Raw genomic sequence first — 21,570 nt, forward strand, 5'->3', positions numbered from 1 at the left:
TATCCAATAAAAGAGTTGTTTTAGGGTTCTAAAAACTCAATTTCCTTTAGGCCATGTTAAAATATTGCCGGTACAAAACAGCATTCCAATAATATACAATTGTCTATTGCTTATTTTTGATTTCCAGGAAAAGCTTGGTTCCATAAAAAGGTTTTAACTTGAAAGTGAAAGACCAGCAAGGAGGGGGCCAATCACACCTCTCTAGGAAGGGAGTTCCACAGCCAGGGAGCCTCAACCGAGAAGGTCCTCTTTCCCGTTCCCACCAACCTCACTTGTGATGGTGGTGAGACCAAGAGAAGGGCCTCTCCTGAAGATCTCAGGGCTCGTGTGGGTTCGTAGGAGGAGATAAGGTCCCTCAAGTAAGCTGGGCTGAACTGTTTAGTGGCTAAATCCAGCACCTTGAATTGTGCCCGGAAACATGCTGGGAGTCAGTGTAGCTGCTTCAGGAGCGAAGTAGGTCTGTCCCTGTATCCTGACCCCATAAGCAGTCTAGCCACTGACCTATTCACCAGTTGAAATTTCCAAACATTCTTCTGGGGCAGCCCCACATAGACCTTAATACAGTAGTCTAATCTGGATGCGACTAAGATATGTACTATGTTCTTGTGAAATGCCAATTATGCTTGAAATTTCTCTCTGAGCAATGCGACGATCGTCCTGAATCAATCTGTCAACCTTTTGCTTGTGAAACTCGGTGGTTGCTGTCACAGGACGTCCAATTCTTTGTTTTTCATGCAAGTCAGATGTTCCCACCTCAACATCTTTAAGCTTTCTCGCCCAACAATGCACAGTACTCACATCAACACAATAACCATAACTTGGGCGGTTTCGTTCGTTAATTTCGTAATTCGTTATTGATTCGTATTTAAATTAGCTTACGATCCAATATTGAGCCATGCAGGAATAGTGTGAGGAGTAAATTAGATTCAAAACAATTTTTTCAATTTATTTCATAATTATTTCGTAATTATTTCGTAATTACTTCTTAATTATTTCGTAATTATTTTCGCATGTCTGGTGCAAGTTTTATAGTTGTTGTTTGTTTTATCACACCAACAGTCAACAACAGGGGGAGAGGGAAGCTTCAGAAGTTCCCCCTGTCCCATTTGGAGGGTTTTTAGCATATTGCGCAATCGCGTCCGCCATTAACGAATCGATTCATAATTTTATGAAATTTCGTATATTTCGAAATTTTTAAAAGGAAAATTTCGGAATTATTAAAAAAACGAAACACAAGGGCCCCCTAAAAACAAAACGAGTTTAGAACCAAATTTTTCCGTGGTTACCCAAGCCTAATAAAGTTTGCACTCTGATGAATCTCCTTTGGGGTGACACCTTCTGCTGTCAAGAATTCAATGACTGCACGTTGCTTAAGTTGCATTGACCGACCATCTGCACAGGGTTCTATACTTCACTTTAACAATACAACCATTCAATGCTAAGGCTTCCCACCAAATGGAACTGTAGAGGAGAGTCTACTGAACAAGCCAGTACCTGCTGCATACCAGTACTGCAATCTGTTGAGGAGTTACGAAGGTGGAGGCATTACTTTTCATTCAGCCTTTGTATGTTGTTGTTGTTATTGTGTTCTTCTGCAAGTTAGCCTAAATGGCCCTTGCAGCCTTTTCCATCTCTAATATTCTATGATTCTGAATTCTGCTATGCATACATAAGCCAGACCAAAATTTCCCGGACTTGCTTCTCACTCATTTTGCTGCCCACTGTGTGCACCATGGATGTTATAAATCCATTGCTGGGTGTATGTTCTGCTCTGTTCTCCTGAAACATGAATTTATGCTAATGGCTGTCTGCATATGCTTATATCAAATATCTATATTAAACTTAATAGTCTGTTACATTGCTTCTTAACCTCGTGTCCACACATGATTAACTTCTCTGATTTCTTCCGAAGGCACTATTAACACAGTGTAGCATTTCGCTCAACATGTCACTAACTTTGTCTCCCCGGCAAAAGGGGTAATTATACACCTCCCTGCTTTTTACAAAGGAAAGGTGTACACAAGGCGTTGGTTAGTCTATTAAGAGCAGGCTTGCCATTTATTTAGTTGTGGCTTGTGCTTATAGAAAGAAGAAAGAAAGCTCATATACAGAGCAGTGTGAAAAGGTGATCAATCAGTGGAAAGCATTTTTAAAGACTCCTTCCTGCTGAAATATTAACTCTGTGGGTCCATAACTTAAATGTCGGAAGGAGGGAATGGCATAGGTGTGCGCTAAATATTAAATTTGCCTTTCTTTGAAATCTGCAGCTGTGGTCAACCTTTTGTTGATGGTCATCTAGCAGATGTCATGGGAAAATGGATGGGAGTTGAATTGGGTGGTACATGAACAAATTATTTATATTGGAAAGCCTAGAGAAGACAATTATGCTGGGGAAAGTGGAGGGTAAAAGGAAGAGGGGCCGACCAAGGGCAAGATGGATGGATGGCATCCTTGAAGTGACTGGACTGACCTTGAAGGAGCTGGGGGTGGTGACGGCTGACAGGGAGCTCTGGCGTGGGCTGGTCCATGAGGTCACGAAGAGTCAGAGACGACTGAACGAATGAACAACAACAACAATGTATTTGAATTCCTAAATTTGTGGTGTGTCTCCTTTGGATAATTGATGGAAAAATTCCCTATTTATATCTTAATCCCATATGAAGTATTTGATTGACTCAGGATGGAAAAATGTTGGCAACTATTTTTTAACAGTATTGATATTCTGCCCTTCTCGGGACTCAGGGCGGATTACAATGCACATATACATAGTAAACATTCAATGCCATTTAGACAATACAACATATATAGACAGACACAGAGGCAATTTAATATTTCAGATTGTGCCGTCACACCTGGGGGTTACAACTCTTAATGAGAGAGGCATGGACATGGCATCTTTCCCCAGGGGATTGCTTCTTGCCCTCCTATAGGAAACTGGAACTCCCAAAGACCAAAACACAACAGATAACTCGAAATGGTATTTATTGTTCACAATGAGTTATCTTTCTGAGGCATAAGCCTGATGTTTCAACAGGGATAAAGGAAATATACTTTACAATCTCTGAAGTCCAAGGAGTTTGCAGCTGAGAAGCTTTTCTTGTTTCCTCTTTCCTCAATGGCTGTGAATATCGGAATAAACACAATCCGAGTCCAATGGCCTATGTTGAAGGGACAAGACCTTCCTCTGGTGCCAAAAGAACCGGTTTGAAGGCGCTTGGGTCTCCTCAATGTTGTCCAGGACGATCTGGACATAAAGCATGAGTCCCAAGGGTAAAAACAACCTTAGAATTGGTGCTGAGAGGTAATTTAAGCAGGGGCTTTTAGAGCCAAGTCTCTTACTCACATCCATCTGATAGAAACTCTGATGGCAGAATGAAAAAAGGGAAGCACTCTCCTCCTTCAGGAAGAGGTGGAGCCAAGCAATTGAGCTTGAGAAAGCAATTCAACTGGTGCAAACAACACTGATTGACAGCTATAAATAACCAATCAATCCAACTATACATAAGAAGGGTAAAAAGGCAGGATTAAGCATGATACAACAGTTTAAATCTTGCAACCAACAGTTCTACACATAGGTGGTGCCACTCACGCCGTCACACAGATTTTTCCGGCTTCATGAGGGTATGCTCAGTTCTGACCACAGAGGCAGCAGCCACTTCACTGTCCTTTGATGGAGTACTTCCTCATCCTTCTGCACACTCCTGGAAGGTTTTATGGCGTTGTAAATTAGTTAAATTAGCCTCCCTGCATAAAGCGGTACCTAAATTTTCCTACTTAGACTCATAGAATTATAGAATCATAGAGTTGGAAGAGACCTCATGGGCCATCCAGTCCAACCCCCTGCCAAGAAGCAGGAATATTGCATTCAAATCACCCCTGACAGATGGCCATCCAGCTTCTGTTTAAAAGCTTCCAAAGATGGAGCCTCCACCACACTCTGGGGCAGAGAGTTTCACTGCTGAACAATTCTCACAATCAGGAAGTTCTTCCTAATGTTCAGACGGAATCTCCTTTATTGTAGTTTGAAGCCATTTTTCCATGTCCTAGTCTCCAAGGAAGCAGAAAACAAGTTTGCTCCCTCCTCCCTGTGACTTCCTCTCACATATTTATACATGGCTATCATACTTGATAGATGCAACTTTCTTTTGGGCTGCATAGGTCAACAGCAAGCTAGACTATTAATGGTCAGGAGCTTACTCCAATCTAGGCTGGCTTCAAACTCATGACCTCTCAGTCAGTGGTGATGTAATACAGCTGGCTACTAACTAGCTGTGCCGCATCCCAGTCCTAAGAAATGGCATGTTCCCTTGCTGAGAAATGACAGAAGTGGAAACTTCAAAGGGAAAGAAACTTCAAAATATCTCAAAGGGAAGGATAAATTATCTAATAGTCCTTTATAATAAACTTTATTTATACCCCATCTCCACCTCCCTGACGAGGACTCGGGGCGGCTTACATAATAATAAAACCTTTATAATACATTAAGTTAGTAAAAATACAAATTAAAATCACTTAAAATTAATAAATTAATAAATTAATAAATTAATAAAATAATAAAATAATAAAATAATAAAATAATAAAATAAGTAATAAGATAATAAAATATCTCCAGGAGGAGGAGGAGGAGGAGGAGGAGGAGGATGGGGAGGAAAGGCAAAGCTGGCACCTTTTCTCTCCTTCTTTCCCCATCTTAATAATTACGAAATAATTACGAAATAATTACGAAAATTTGGAAAAATTGTTTCGATTCTTAATTACTCTTCACACTATTCCTGCATGGCTCGATATTGGATCGTAAGCTAATTTAAATACGAATTAATAACGACTTTAGAAACTAACAAACACGATCAAACAAGCCTAGTGCAAAGACCCTCCTGGCCACCGCCGACGCCTGAGCTTCAAGCGACAGTGATGAGTCCAGGAGGACACCCAGGCTGCGAACCTGTGACTTCAGGGGGAGTGTAACCCCATCCAGCACAGGTTGCCACCCTATACCCCGATCCGGTTTACATGAGGCCAAACCCAAAAAACATATACATAAAGAAAAATAAAACCAAAACACCAACAGCAACACAGTAAAATACATGACAGTAAGCAATATAAAAATACAATACAAAACCATTCACAATCACAATGATGATGAGTGGGCCGTATGTCCAAGATAAAATATTAAAAACTCAGGGTGAGATAGAAGTGGAGTGGAGCAAAATTATTTGTGAGGGAGAAATCATAAAGAACCAGGGTCCAAAACAGGCCATCATATGGGAGCGGGGGGGAGTGTAGAGAACTGTTTGGATGGCAGTATTACAATATCTATCTTCCTTCCTTCCTTTCCTCCTCCCTTTATCACCTTCCTTTCTTATCTTCTTCCTTCCATCCCTTTTCTCTTTCAAAAGAAGGAAGTGAATATCCCTTGCTTTAAAAATTCCTATGGAATTCATGGCTGTCACTGCAAGTCAACAGGTGACTTGAAGGTACTTAAACACACATTTTCTTGCTTGCTTTTGCTAAATTTCTTGACAATGTGACTAGTATTTCTGCCCTTCATTATAAGGGCTGGATTAAAATATTCTTCTTAAGATTGTGTTGTGGTCTTATCTTTTGTTTATATGGCAGGGTAGCATTTGGTTTATGGTCATGACTGGAAAGTTATGCAAGGAGTTGCTCTGATTTGCACCATGCATGGATGCACATCACACACATAAATCCATATGTGGCATGCATGGCCGAGTCAATTGTGTGATGTTGCCATTCAGTACAATAGTTGCATAGTAAAATTAATGTCCACCTCTGCATATAGGAGTTTATGTGATGTAATTCCAATATAATATCTTGGTTTCTGGAGCTCTCCTAGGTACTGAAACTCATTGTCCAATAGCAACAATCATGTCATTACTATTAGGGGTGTGCAGAATTATTGTTACGCCTTGCAAGTCATATCACATTTGCTAAATTTATACATATGAATCAATATTTTAAACATGCAGGAAGGGGGCGGATTTAAGAATCCAAACACCAATAATTGTTATTAAGATTCTGTAACATTTGGAATCCTTCCAAAGACAGTTTAATTTTCAGTACAAGCATGAGGCAACTTTGGCCAAAAGCCATTACTAGTGTCTAAATGAAGTCCCTTTTGCCGGCAGGAGACTGAGAGCACAGCATTCTGGGAAAAGTAGTTTGGGAAGGTGAGGCCCCCTTTGGCAGTGAATGCAAAAGGCCCTGCCCTAAGCTACATTTCCCAGAATGCAGTACTCAGCACCAGAAAGTCCAATGAAGAGTGAAGGAGCCAGCCATTTAGAAGGCTTGAGATGGGGTGGGACCAAGAGCAGGGCCTCCTCCGCGGATCACAATGCCTGTGTTGGTTTGTAAATGGAGATGCGGTTTTTCTTATAGTCTGGACTATTTGATAATACATTATTTTATCCCCTCCCTTCCTCCCTCCCTCCCTCCCTCCCTTCTTCCCTTCCTCCCTTCCCTTCCATTTCCTCTTCCTCTTCCTCTTCCCCCTCCTCCTCCTCCTCCTCCTTCTTCTTGCATTTCACAATAGGAAGCCCTATAGAATACTTTACTTAATCTATGCATAAATTCAGCATTATCCATTGTGTTAGAGGCAAAGAGATGCTGTGGAGAATGGTGGGGATAATACATTATTTTATCCCTTCCCTCCCTCCCTTCCTTCTTCCCTCCCTTCCTTTCCACTTCCTCTTCCTTTCCCCCCTCCTCCTCCTCTTCTGCTGCTGCTTCCTCCTCCTCCTCCTCCTCCTCCTCTTCTTCTTCTTCTTCTTCTTCTTCTTCTTCTTCTTCTTGCATTTCACAATATGAAGCCCTATAGAATACTTTACTTAATCTATACATAAATTCAGCATTATCCATTGTGTCAGAGACAAAGAGATGCTGTGGAGAATGGTGAGGATAATACATTATTTTATCCCCTCCCTCCCTCCCTTCTTTCCTTCCTCCCTTCCCTTCCACTTCCTCTTCCTCTTCCCTTTCCTCCTCCTCGTCCCCCTCCTCCTCTTCCTCCGCCGCTGCCTCTTCTTCTTCCTCTTCTTCTTCTTCTTCTTCTTCTTCTTCTTCTTCTTCTTCTTCTCCCTCCCTCCTTCTTCTTGCACTTTACAATAGGAAGCCCTATAGAATACTTTACTTAATCTATACATAAATTCCACATTATCCATAGTGTCAGAGACAAAGAGATGCTGTGGAGAATGGTGGGGATAATACATTATTTTATCCCCTTCCTTCCTTCCTTCCTTCCTTCCTCCTTCCCTCCTTCTCTTCTCCTCCTCCTCCTCTTCCTCTCCTTCCTCTTCCTCTTCTTCATCATCATCTTCTTGCATGTTAGGCCTTTTACAATAGGAATCCCTATAGAATACCTTACTTAATCTCTGCATAAATTCAGCATTATCTGTTGGGTCCGAGATGAAGATATGCTGTGGAGAATGGTGGGGGTAATACATTATTTTATACCCTTCCTTCCTTCCTTCCTTCCTTCCTTCCTTCCTTCCTTCCTTCCTTCCTTCTTCCCTACATGACCCTCCTCCTCCTCCTCCTCCTCCTCCTCCTCCTCCTCCTCCTCCTCTTCTTCTTCTTCTTCTTCTTCTTCTTCTTGCATTGTAGGCCTTTTATAATAGGAAGCCCTACAGAATACCTCATTTAATCTGTGCATAAATTCAGCATTATCTGTTATGTCAAAGACAAAGAGATGCTGTGGAGAATGGTGGGCGTAGGATATGAAACCAGCTTCCACTTGCACTCCAAACAAGCACAATGGAGAATATTTGGAGAATGTTCTCTGACCTTTTATTCAGAGAATGTAAAAAAAAAGGCTTTCTGGAAATGTTAAGGTTTAGTTGAATTTTTTTGACACAGTGCTTCTTGTTCTCACAAAGACTGGATGAGTTACTGAAGGATGCATATTGTTGTCATGCCCTTGTTCTTGGGTTTCAAGGTTATTTATTTGGACAACCTACCTGGAATGGAAACAAGTCCTTTTGACGATGAATCCACTTAAAAAAATTGTTGTACTGGACCAATTCCACAATGATTCAACACAACACTTACTTTTAATAGTTAATACAATGGTTGATATTGTGCTACGTCAATGTAGGACCTTGGCTGTATATGTTTTATTTTCATGAATATATATTTTCCTATGCCACATGCAGCTTGTTTGTCCTGATTCCAAGAAGGAATGAATAAAAGGGGAGGGGGGGGGCACAGACGTCTTCCTATTTCAGAGTGAGGCATGAAGAGTCTTTCAGGACAGTTTATTCTCAGCACTAGAGATATATCCTAGTCTCAGTGAAACATAAATCATATTTTTTTTCTCTAACTCAGAACTGACCTTCAGAATGAGAAGAGATTTTATAGGCTTAAGCAGCTTTGTGGCATTGGCCTGCTTTTTTTTAAAGGCGCACAGTCAAGGGTATCTCCCTGTCTTCATATGGAAATAATTTTGCTTGTCATTTGCAATGTGTCTTATTCATTCTGGATCAGTTCTTCCTTTGTCTCCATTGCAGAAGGAAAGGCATGGAATTGTGGCTCTTGTTGTTTTACAAGGTGTTTGGTCTACCCTGCCCAAGAATGCAAACTATACATCCCAGGATTATATAACATTGGACCATGGAGGTTAAAGTAGTGCCAATGGATGTAGATGCACCCTAGGCATTATTTCTAAGTATGGTTCATGGTGGCGGAGTGGGTTAAACCGCTGAGCTGCTGAACTTGCTGACCAAAAAGTCACCATAGAATCATAGAATCATGTTGTTGTTGTTGTTGTTCATTCGTTCAGTCGTCTCCGACTCTTCGTGACCTCATGGACCAGTCCACGCCAGAGCTCCCTGTCGGCCGTCACCACCCCCAGCTCCTTCAAGGTCAGTCCAGTCACTTCAAGGATGCCATCCATCCATCTTGCCCTTGGTCGGCCCCTCTTCCTTTTGCCTTCCACTTTCCCCAGCATAATTGTCTTCTCTAGGCTTTGCTGTCTCCTCATGATGTGGCCAAAGTACTTCAACTTTGTCATAGAATCATAGAATCATATAATCATAGAGTTGGAAGAGACCTCATGGGCCATCCAGTCCAACCCCCTACCAAGAAGCAGGAATATTGCATTCAAAGCACCCCTGACAGATGGCCATCCAGCCTGTTTAAAAGCCTCCAAAGAAGGAGCCTCCACCACACTCTGGGACAGAGAGTTCCACTGCTAAACGGTAGGCCTGGGTAACAACGCAAAAATTTGTTTCTAAAATCGATTTGTAATTGGGGTTTTTTTTTGTTTCGATATTTAAAATAATTACAAAACTTTCCCAAAAAAAAGTTTCAGTATTTACGAAATTTCGTAAATATTTACAAAACATTTTGTAAAGATGGCGCCCTTTTTTAAAAAATATTTTTAAATATTTTTTAAATTTAATTATTAATTTAGTAGAATAGGGATTAATTATTATTAATTATTATTAAGGAGGGAAGGCAGGCACTCACTCTGGCGGGCCCTCTCGCTCGTCGCTCACTCGCCCCTCTCGCTCGCTGCTCGCTCGCCCCTCTCGCTCGCCCTTCACGCTCGCCGCTCGCTCGCCCCTCTCGCTCGCCGCTCGCTCGCCCCTCTCAGCAAGCATCGGCAGGCGGCCATCTTACGTATTTCCGAAATGGACGGAAATACAAAATTTTTTGGCACCTGCCGTTTCGATATTTAAAAACACTTCCAGGTTAAAAAAAATGTTTTGTAATCGTTTCGTAATTCAAAAATTAACGAATTTTTTAACGAATTACGAATTAACGAAACGAATTGCCCAGCCCTACTAAACGGCTCTCACAGTCAGGAAGTTCTTCCGAATGTTCAGATGGAATCTCCTTTCTTGTAATTTGAAGCCATTGTTCCGTGTCCTAGTCTCCAGGGAAGCAAAAAACAAGCTTGCTCCCTCCTCCCTGTGGCTTCCTCTCACATATTTATACATGGCTATCATGTCTCCTCTCAGCCTTCTCTTCTTCAGGCTAAACATGCCCAGTTCTTTAAGTCGCTCCTCATAGGGCTTGTTCTCCAGACCCTTGATCATTTCAGTCGCCCTCCTCTGGACACATTCCAGTTTGTCAATATCTCTCTTTAATTGTGGTGCCCAGAATTGAACACAATATTCCAGGTCTGGTCTAACCAAGGCAGAATAGAGGGGTAGCATTACTTCCCTAGATCTAGACACTATGCTCCTATTGATGCAGGCCAAAATCCCTTTGGCTTTTTTGCCACCACATGATATTGTTGGCTCATGTTTAACTTGCTGACCATGTGGACTCCAAGAACTTTTTCACACATACTGCTCTCAAGCCAGGCATCCCCCATTCTGTATCTTTGCATTTCGTTTTTTCTGCCTAAGTGGAGTATCTTGCATTTGTTACTGTTGAACTTCATTTTGTTAGTTTTGGCCCATCTCTCTAATCTGTCAAGATCGTTTTGAATTCTGCTCCTGTCCTCTGGAGTATTGCCTCTCCCTCCCAATTTGGTGTCATCTGCAAACTTGATGATCCTGCCTTCTAACCCTTCATCTAAGTCATTAATAAAGATGTTGAACAGGACCGGGCCCAGGACTGAACCCTGTGGCACTCCGCTTGTCACTTCTTTCCAGGAAGAAGAGGATGCATGGGTGAGCACCCTCTGGGTTCGTCCATTTAACTAATTACAGATCCACCTCACCGTAGTTTTGCCTAGCCCACATTGGACTAGTTTCTTTGCCAGATGGTCATGGGTGACCTTGTCGAAGGCCTTACTGAAATCCAGGTACGCTACATCCACAGCATTCCCCGCATCTACCCAGCTTGTAACTCTATCGAATCAAATCTGGGGAGTGGAGTGAGCTCCCTCTGTTAGACCCAGCTTCTGCTAATCTAGCAGTTCAAAAACATGCAAATGTGAGTAAATCAATAGATACCACTCTGATGTTGAGGTAATGGTGCTTCATGCAGTCATGCCAGCCACATGACCTTGGAGGCGTTCATGGACAATGCCGACTCTTCATCTTAGAAAAGGAGATGAGCACCAACTCCCAGAGTCAGACACCACTGGACTTAATGTCAGGGGAAAACTTTTACCTCAGTGGTTCTCAACCTTCCTAATGCCGCGACCCCTTATTACAGTTCCTCATGTTTTGCTGACCCCCAACCATCAATTTATTTTCGTTGCTACTTCATAATTGTAATTTTGCTACTGTTATGAATCGTAATGCAAATATCGGATCTGCAGGATGTATTTTCATTCACTGGACTAAACTTGGCACAAATACCCAATATGTCCAAATTTGACTACTGGCGGGGTTGGAGGGGTTGATTTTATCATTTGGGAGTTGTAGTTGCTGGGATTTATACTTCAGCTACAATCAAAGAGCATTCTGAACTCCACCAATGATGGAATTGAATGAAACTTGGCACACAGAACTCCCATGACCAAGAGAAAATACTGGAAGGGTTTGGTGGGCGTTGACCTTGAGTTTTGGGAGTTGTAGTTCACCTACATCCAGAGAGCACTGTGGACTCAAACAATGATGGATCTGGACCAAACTTGGCACAAATTCTTAATATGCCCAAATCTAAACTTGGGGTTTGGGGAAAATAGACCTTGACATTTGGGAGTTGTAGTTGCTGGGATTTATAGTTCACCTACAACCAAAGAGCATTCTGAACCCTGCCAACGATTGAATTGGGCCAAACTTCCCACACAGAACCTCCAATATTGTGTTTTCTGGTGGTCTTTGGTGACCCCTCTGACACCCCCTCGTGACCCCTCCAGGGGTCCCGACCCCCAAGTTGAGAAACACTGCTTTACCTTTACCTATGGTTCATGGGAATCTCTCTGTATTATCAAGTTATGCCTGTTTTTCTATCTCTTTCACTTTCTCTCTCTCTCTTTGTGCTTGGCCTCTCCTCAGCTGGTTACCAGTCTTTGAAGGACAAGGAACTTAGGCAATAAGCTCTCTCTGTTGGGTTTCATAAGACCACCTTTAATTCCTCAGGTAGAAATTATCGGGGAACTCACATATCAAGCCGTGAAGCATCAAACCCATGGACACCCCATGAGAGGAGAAGAAAGCAGCAGGGAAGGTCCTCTGCACAGTTTGCCTCTCCGGATAATGAGATGCAACATATAAGGCAAGGAAAGAAGAGGCGAACTAACAGGGGGTGCCTGGATTGAAAAAAACCTTTACCGAAACTCATTTGGGCAAATGCCTTGGAGGCCGATTCTGCCTTGATAGCAAAATGTCAGCCATTCACAGCTTAATCAGGACTTGGTTTAACTCATTCTTTCCTGACAGAGCAAGAGGAGAGAAATGAAAGAGAATAGAAAACTTGGGTAGTGAAAGGACAAATCCAAGCAAATCATCACCATCATCATCACCATCAATCTTTGGGACTTGAAACTTGAACTTAATCCACCAAAGAAACTTCAGATAGACACTGATGATCTTGATCCAGCACAGTCTGGCTTTAAGCCAGGACATGGAACTGAGACAGCCTTGGTCGCCTTGGTAGATGATCTACACCGGGAACCAGGCAGGGGGGAATGTGTCCCTGTTGGTTCTGCTGGACCTCTCAGTGGCCTTCAAAACTGTTGACCACTGTATCCTTCTGGGACGCCTTGCAGGTATGTGACTTGGAGCAGTGGCTCCGGTCCTTCCTTGAGGGACAGTCTCAGAAGGTGTTACTGGGTAACACCTGTTCGATCCCACAACCTTTGTATTGTGGAGTCCCACAGGGTTCAGTACTGTCCCTGATGTTGTTTAACATCTACATGAAGCCACTGGGGGAGATCATCCAGAGTTTTGGAATACAGCGTTATCTCTATGCAGATGACGTCCAAATCTGTCACTCCTTCCCACCTGTTACTAAGGAGGCTGTCCAGACCTTGAACCAGTGCTTGGCGGCTGTGTCGGACTCGATGAGAGCTAACAAACTGAAACTGAATCCAGACAAGACAGAGGTCCTACTGCTCATTCAAAAGGCTGAACAGGGCATAGGGTTACAGCCTCTGTTGGATGTGGTTACACTCCCCCTGAAGATGCAGGTTTGCAGCTTGGGAGTGATCCTGGATTCATAGCCGAGCCTGGAACCCCATGTTTTGGTGGTGGCTGGGAAAGCTTTTGCACAATTAAAACTTGTGTGCCAGCTGCACCCGTACCTTTGGAAATCTGATCTGGCCATGGTGGTCAATGCTCTCATTACACCCCAAATAGATTACTGCAATGTGCTCTACGTGGGGCTGCCTTTGAAGTCTGTTCGGAAACTTCAACTAGTCCAATGGGCGGCAGCCAGATTACTTACTGGAGCGTCATTCAGGGAGCATACCACCTCCCTGTTATGTCAGCTCCACTGGCTGCTGGTCCAGTTCCGAGCACAATTCAAAGTGCCGAATGTTTCTCCCCCTATGTCCCACCTTGAAACTTACAATCTTCCAGGGAGGCCCTGCTCTCGACCCCACCTTTGTCGCAAACACATTTGGTGGAGATGAGAGACAGCACCTTCTCGGCGGTGGCCCCCCGCCTGTGGAACCCGCTCCTAAGGGAAATTGGATCAATGGCTTCCCTCCTTTCCTTCAGGAAAAAGTTGAATACGTGGCTATGGGACCAGGCATCCAGATAGCAGGCTGACAATAAAAATGACAACAATGCTATGGAAAATGGACTATGGACAGGCTTCAGATTAAGTTGTTGATCATAGAACTTGGACTTAGACATGGCCAATTAATTCATTTTGCACTATTTAAATGGTTTTTAATATAATTTTAATGTTTTACTTATTATGTAACTGTTGTTTTGTTTGTATATAGAGGGCATCGAATTGTTGCCAGCTATAAGCCGCCCCAAGTCCCCCTTTGGGGGTAGAGAAAGGCGGGGTACAAATATTTGAAATAAATAATAAATAAAATTTCAAGATGCTCAAAAGATATCAGCAAAAAAAAAATCCAGATGCATGTCGGACTGAGTGCTGAGATTTTTTTGGGGACATTGGTACAAATGTTTCCCCTTCATCGGGAAATTGTTTGAGAGTTCCTGTGCAGAAATGTTTGAACTTCATGGATAAATAATCCTTGAGGAAGGCCTTGGGAGTGTAAACAAGTCTAAATAAGTCACACCTTTCCTCCCTTAATAAGTAACAGCTTCTGAGCATTTTGGGTCGTTATGTTCAGTTTCTTCTGCAGATGTATTGGTTACCATGTTTGTAAGCAGGAATTAGTGAAGGCAGTCCCTGAGTTGCAAACATCCAATTTATGAATGACTCATAGCTAAGAATGGGGCTGAGACAACAGGAAGTGAGAGAAGTCTATGCCACAGAGAGAAATCCACTCCTGGAAGAATTATTATCCTGGTGAAAAGGTATTTCCACTGAAGCTGTATCTCCAATCCTTGATTCCACAACAAGTCACATTTTTTTTCAAAATCCAATGATGGGACTGAAAATGAGGGTGAAATCTTCTGAATTGGACACAGACAGCATATCTCTCTATTAGGCTTGGGCGGTTTCGTTCGTTAATTTCGTAATTCGTTATTAATTCGTATTTAAATTAGCTTACGATCCAATATTGAGCCATGCAGGAATAGTGTGAGGAGTAATTAAAAATCGAAACAATTTTTCCAATTTATTTCGTAATTGTTTCGTAATTATTTTGTAATTATTTTCGTACGTCTGGTGCAAGTTTTATAGTTGTTGTTAGTTTTATCACACCAACAGTCAACAACAGAGGGAGAGGGAAGCTTCAGAAGAACCCCCTGTCCCATTTGGAGCTTTTTTTAGCATATTGCACAATCGCGTCCGCCATTAACGAATCGATTCGTAATTTTACAAAATTTCGTATATTTTGAAATTTTTAAAAGGAAAATTTCGGAATTCTTAAAAAAAACGAAACGCAAGGGCCCCCAAAAACAAAACGAGTTTAGAACCAAATTTTTCTGTGGTTATCCAAGCCTACTCTCTATCTCTCTATCTATCTCTCTATCTCTCTATCTCTCTCTCTATCTATCTCACACATTATTTGACTGTAAATTGCATCAGAAGGTGAGAGACTTGTATCCATATATCAAACAGGAAATTAATTGGGAATCTCATATCAGAACAACATATATTCTTCTATGGTAATAATATAATATATTGTATTTACATGCTACTTATAAGCCGCTCTGAGTCTTCTTTGGGGTGAGAAGATGCAGCATATAAATGTTGTAAATACAAACATAAAAAATACTGTGCAGTCTTCCACAATGTAGAACCCTATATTGTCAACAGTTGTGTGTATGAGTTAGATATTTTAAATAATGTATCTTCCAGCGTTTTCTATAAGCCAGGTTCAGTTGGTGAGGCCTTGGGAGAGAGCCTTCTCCATCAAAACTCACTTTCATAGGCAGTCCCCTTGGCCTCTTCCTTGATCACTTTTCCTTGGCATTGCTGTGAGATTCACAATATTCCTAGGTTTTATGTATTGTCGAAGGCTTTCATGGCCGGAATCACTGGGTTGTTATAGATTTTTTCGGGGTATATGGCCATGTTCTAAAGGCATTTTCTCCTGATGTTTTGCCTGCATCTATGGCTAGCATCCTCAGAGGTAGTGAGGTCTGTTGGAACTTGGAAAAAGGGTTTATATATCTGTGGAATGACCAGGGTGGGACAAAGGACTCTTGTCTTCTGGAGCTAGGTGTGGACAAGTCTACATAGGGACCACCAAGGCAGCGCCCAAACACGAATCAAGGAACATGAAAGGCACTGCAGACTACTTCAACCAGAGAAATCAGCCATAACAGAGCACTTGATGAACCAGCCTGGACACAGCATATTATTTGAGAACACAGAAATGCTGGACCACTCTCACAACCACCATGTCAGACTACACAGTTAAGCCATTGAAATCCACAAGCATGTGGACAATTTCAACAGAAAGGAGGAAACCATGAAAATGAACAAAATCTGGCTACCGGTATTAAAAACTCTAAAATTAGAACAGCATAACAACAGAGAGGAAACAAACAAGGACATCTATTTACCTCTCAACAAAAGATTGCTCCAGGCACTGCCAGGAGCAAATGCTAATCAAGGTGATCAGTTGAAACATTCACACCTAGCTCCAGAAGACAAGAGTCCTTTGTCCCACCCTGGTCATTCCACAGATATATAAAGCCTTTTTCCTAGTTCCAACAGACCTCACTACCTCTGAGGATGCTAGCCATAGATGCAGGCAAAACATCAGGAGAAAATGCCTTTAGAACATGGCCATATAGCCCAAAAAAAAAAAAACCTACAACAACCCAGACATTCCTAGGTTCTGCTGTCTAACCATCTCTTAGAAGACCAAATTTTACATTTATGGATATACAAAGGTCTCGATGTAGTCCATTTTAATCTGTATTTACTAGCTTTTTCATTGGATACATCTGCCCTTTATTCTTTGCACTTGCCATGAGTGAGCTGCTAAGGACTTCTGGGACTCTTCTCCATTGGGTTTAATGATTTGCCTAAAGTGTGCCAAATACAGTAGAGTTTGACTTCTGTGGCCTAGTTATTCTCCCTTCCTTTGGTCACTGCTCATTTCCTCCCCTTTTGCTGAGGATTGTTTCCAGTGAGCAAGCTTTTATTTAAAGTGTTGCTAACACCCTAACATGAGCAGAAGCTTTTTTAGGTTGCAAGAGCAACATTTCAATTATATGAATAATCAAATCCCGAGTGTTATTTGAATCCTTCGCCTTCGTAAATTAACTGGGTCCTTCCCCCCTCTCCCATTCTGAAGGGCCCTGTAAATTACATTTTCCGCTACATTGGCAGTAAATGGGTAATTAATATCTCAACTTTTTAATGTTGATTTGAGAAAAATGAAACATGCCACATAACACAGAAACATTGTGATCTGGACGGAAATAGCCTTGCTTTAGATGAGAAGTGGAAACCCCAATTGGAAAGCAAGAAGAAAGCTGTCTCTCCCTTGATATTTTGAAATGGTTCTTTAGGAATTATTATTATTATTATTATTATTATTATTATTATTATTATTATTTGCTTTATTTCTATACCGCATTTTTCAGCCCGGTTAGGTGACTCAATGCGGTTTACATAATACAGGTTATCACAACAATATCATAAGCAATTAAAACACATTATACATAACAGGCAAAATCAAAAACAATCATTATCATATCGTAACACCTCAATAGCAAATCAGAATCCGTTCTCATAATCCTTGTACCATTTTCCTATGTTCGATTTTACCGTCTTCCTATGTTCCGTTGCACTCAGTTCTTGTGGGTTTTTTCGGGCTATATGGCCATGTTCTAGAGGCATTTCTCCTGACGTTTCGCCTGCATCTATGGCAAGCATCCTCAGAGGTGAGGACCTCACCTCTGAGGATGCTTGCCATAGATGCAGGCGAAATGTCAGGAGAAATGCCTCTAGAACATGGCCATATAGCCCGAAAAAACCCACAAGAACTGAGTGATTCCAGCCATGAAAGCCTTCGACAATTCAGTTGCACTGTTTAGCCAAACACTTGTTCGTAAAGCCAAGTCTTAACCTTCCTCCGGAATGCCAACAGCGAAGGGGCCTGTCTGATGTCTACAGGTAAGGCATTCCACAGCCGAGGGGCCACCACCGAGAAGGCCCTGTCCCTCGTCCCCGCCAAACGTGCCTGTGATGCAGGCAGGATCGAGAGCAGGGCCTCCCCAGACGATCTTAATGTCCTAGTCGGTTCATAGGTGGAGATGCGTTCGGACAGAGAAGTAGGGCCGGAACTGTTTAGGGCTTTATAGGCTAACGCCAGCACCTTGAATTGTGCCCGGTAGCAGATTGGCAGCCAGTGGAGCTGGCACAACAGAGGAGTGGTATGCTCCCTGAGTGCCGCTCCTGTTAACAACCTGGCTGCCGAGCGCTGGACCATTTGAAGCTTCCGAGCAGTCTTCAAGGGCAACCCCTGTCCTATTTTGCTATATGGTCCACAGAAGCTCTTATGAGCATCTTAATATAGCTTGATGCCTCTCAAGTGTCATAGTTCCATCACCAAAATTGCAATAAGATGCAGCTTCTAGACTAGTCAGTTTCTGGATTTCAGCAAGGCCTTCGACAAGGTCCCCCATGACCTTCTGGCAAACAAACTAGTCCAATGTGGGCTAGGCAAAACTATGGTTAGGTGGATCTGCAATTGGTTAAGCGGACGAACCCAGTTATTGCTCACCAATGTTTCCTCTTCATCCTAGAAAGAAGTGACGAGTGGAGTGCCACAGGGTTCCGTCCTGGGATCAGTCCTGTTCAACATCTTTATAAATGACTTAGATGACTTAGATGAAGGGTTAGAAGGCATGATCATCAAGTTTGCAGATGACACCAAATTGGAAGGGACAGCCAATACTCCCAAAAACAGGAGAAGAACTCAAAACTATCTTGACAGATTAGAGAGATGGGCCAAAACTAACAAAATGAAGTTCAACAGTGACAAATGCAAGAGACTCCACTTTGGCAGAAAAAAATGAAATGCAAAGAAACAGAATAGGGGATGATGTCTGGCTCGAGAGCAGTACATGTGAAAAAGATCTTGGAGTCCTCGTAGACAACAAGTTAAACATGAGTCAACAATATCATGTGGCCTGCATAATAGGACTGTGGTGCCTAGAACCAGGGAAGTCATGCTACCCATGCTCTATTCTGCCTTGGATAGACCACATCTGGAATACTGTGTCCAATTTTGGGCACCACAATTGAAGAGATATTGACAAGCTGGAAAGTGCCCAGAGGAGGGTGACTAAAATGATCAAGGGTCTGGAAGACAAGCCCTATGAGGAGCCCTATGAGGAGGGGCTTAAAGAGCTGAAGGATAGAAGGCTGAGCGGAGACATGATGGCCATGTATAAATGTGTAAAGGGAAGTCATAGGGAGGAGGGAGCAAGCTTGTTTTCTGCTTCCCTGGAGACTAGGACACGGAATAATGGCTTCAAAGTACAGGAAAGGAGATTCCATCTGAACATTAGGAAGAACTTCCTGACTGTGAGAGCCGTTCGGCAGTGGAACTCTCTTCCCCGGAGTGTGGTGGAGGCTCCCTCTTTGGAAGCTTTTAAACAGAGGCTGGATGGCCATCTGTTGGGTGTGTGTATGTGTGTGTGTGTGTGTCCTTTGAATGCAATATTCCTGCTTCTTGGCTGGGGGTTGGACTGGATGGCCCATGAGGTCTCTTCCAACTATTCTATTATTCTATATTTACATTACAATTCATAACAGTAGCAAAGTTCAGAGTTATGAAGTAGCAACGAAAATAATTTTATGGTTGGTGGTCACCACAACATAAGGAACTGTATTAAGGGGTCAAGGCATTAGGAGGGTGACTAAAATGATCAAGGGTCTGGAGGACAAGCCCTATGAGGAGGGGCTTAAAGAGCTGGGCATTTTTACCCTGAAGAATAGAAGTCTGAGAGGAGACATGATTGCCATGTATAAATATGTAAAGGGAAGTCACAGGGAGGAGGGAGCAAGCTTGTTTTCTGCTTCCTTGCAGACTAGGACACGGAACAATGGCTTCAAAGTACAAGAAAGGAGATTCCATCTGAACATTAGGAAGAACTTCCTGACTGTGAGAGCCGTTCAGCAGTGGAACTCTCTTCCCTGGAGTGTGGTGGAGGCTCCCTCTTTGGAAGATGAGTGGAGACATGATGGCCATGTATAAATCTGTGAAGGGAAGTCATAGGGAAGACGGAGCAAGCTTGTTTTCTGCTGTCCTGGAGACTTTTTTTTGTCATGTCAAGAGCAACTTGAGAAATTGCAAGTCACTTCTGGTGTGAGAGAATTGGCCGTCTGCAAGGACGTTGCCCAGGGGATGCCAGGATGTTTTGATGTTTTACCATCCTTGTGGGAGGCTTCTCTCATGCCCCCACATAAGGAGTTGGAGCTGATAGAGGGAGCTCATCCACGCTCTCCTCAGATTCAAACCTGTGACCTGTCGGTCTTCAGTCCTGCTGGCGGCACAGGGGTTTAACCCTGGAGACTAGAACACAATGGAACAATGGCTTCAAATTACAGGAAAGGAGATTCCATCTGAACATTAAGAAGAACTTCCTGATTGTGAGAGCTGTTCAGCAGTGGAACTCTCTGCCACAGAGTGTGGTGGAGGCTTCTTCTTTGGAGGTTTTTAAGCAGAGGCTGGATGGCCACCTGTTGGGGGTGCTTTAAATGTGATTGTCCTGGTTCTTGGCAGGGAATTGGACTGGATGGCCCATGACATCTCTTCCAACTGTATGATTCTATGATTCTCTGTATGTAAACTGGAGAAGGTCCACATTTTTGTCTTTCACCTGAGGTAGCACAACGTTTACAGTCAGCCCTATTTCGAGACTTTCTGGTTTGATTAAATGTAAATATTTTTGCAATAGTGACGGGAGCTTGCCATCGCACTGGTTTTTGATGGAACATATTCATTAAACACAGAGATACCAAAAAAAGTCCATAAAAAAGAGATGCATGCAGGTCCCCTGAGCTCACGGCCATATGCTACAGGAAAATGTCACCAGTTAAAGATGTATTCATTTGCTGTTTTGAAAAGTCTGTTTGATATTCATGCATTCCAAGTGTTTTGACCTAGATTCCAGGAAAGGCATCAGATCCAGAACTGAACAGGAAGCTAGACAGCTGTTGCTTGTGTAGTCAAAGGAAGATTCGAAAGTGAAGGAGGAGGGGGAAAGGGAGAACAAAAAAAGGGAAAACATTTATTAATGCATGCCAACATTTTGTGCAGCCAATATGTTTAATATGAGATTAACTAATATAAGCATATGGGCCTGCATTTGTTGCAAAGCTTTAAAGGGAAAAGAACAAAGAGCAAAGTTAAGAGTATGGAAAGTTCACAGAGAACAGAATTTGCACTTTCTCCCAGGAATGAAAGCCTGGCAAAATGGCAGCATCCTTTCATTATAACCTCCTTGCTTAATGTCAAAACATGTAGGGGTTCTTTTGTGGTGGTGGCTATGTTAATGATAGACCTTATGCAAATTGCAAAATTAATATGAAAGTTGACAGCAATGTTTAATTTCTTTTGGAAGGGATTGTTGGAGCTCAGATCTGTCTGAAAACACTACCTTCTCATCTGGCAGTTTCCCCCTTTAATTCCTAATAAATTGAGACCTTCTGTAATTACTTAATGGCTAGCTACATGCACTTTGCATATGTACAGGAGACTTTCAGCTATTCTAAGCCCTAGTGTTGATGGAATGACTAATCTCAGGCACATTGCTTGGATGCACTTCTGGACTCAAACCTAAGTCTAGATGGGTTGCTGTAGGTTTTTTCGGGCTATATGGCCATGTTCTAGAGGCATTCTCTCCTGATGTTTCACCTGCATCTATGACAAGCATCCTCAGAGGTAGTGAGGTCTGTTAGAACTAGGAAAATGGGTTTATTATTATTATTATTATTATTATTATTATTATTAACTTTATTTGTACCCCGCTAGCATCTCCCGGAGGACTCGATGCGGCTTACACAGGCCGAAGCCTCAAAACACAATACAATAAAGAACGTAACATCACAATAACAAAGCAAATCAAACAATGAGCAAAATAACATAACTCCACA

This window comes from Anolis sagrei, chromosome 9 (genome assembly GCF_037176765.1).
Source record: "Anolis sagrei isolate rAnoSag1 chromosome 9, rAnoSag1.mat, whole genome shotgun sequence".
In the NCBI taxonomy this organism is placed as follows: domain Eukaryota; kingdom Metazoa; phylum Chordata; class Lepidosauria; order Squamata; family Dactyloidae; genus Anolis; species Anolis sagrei.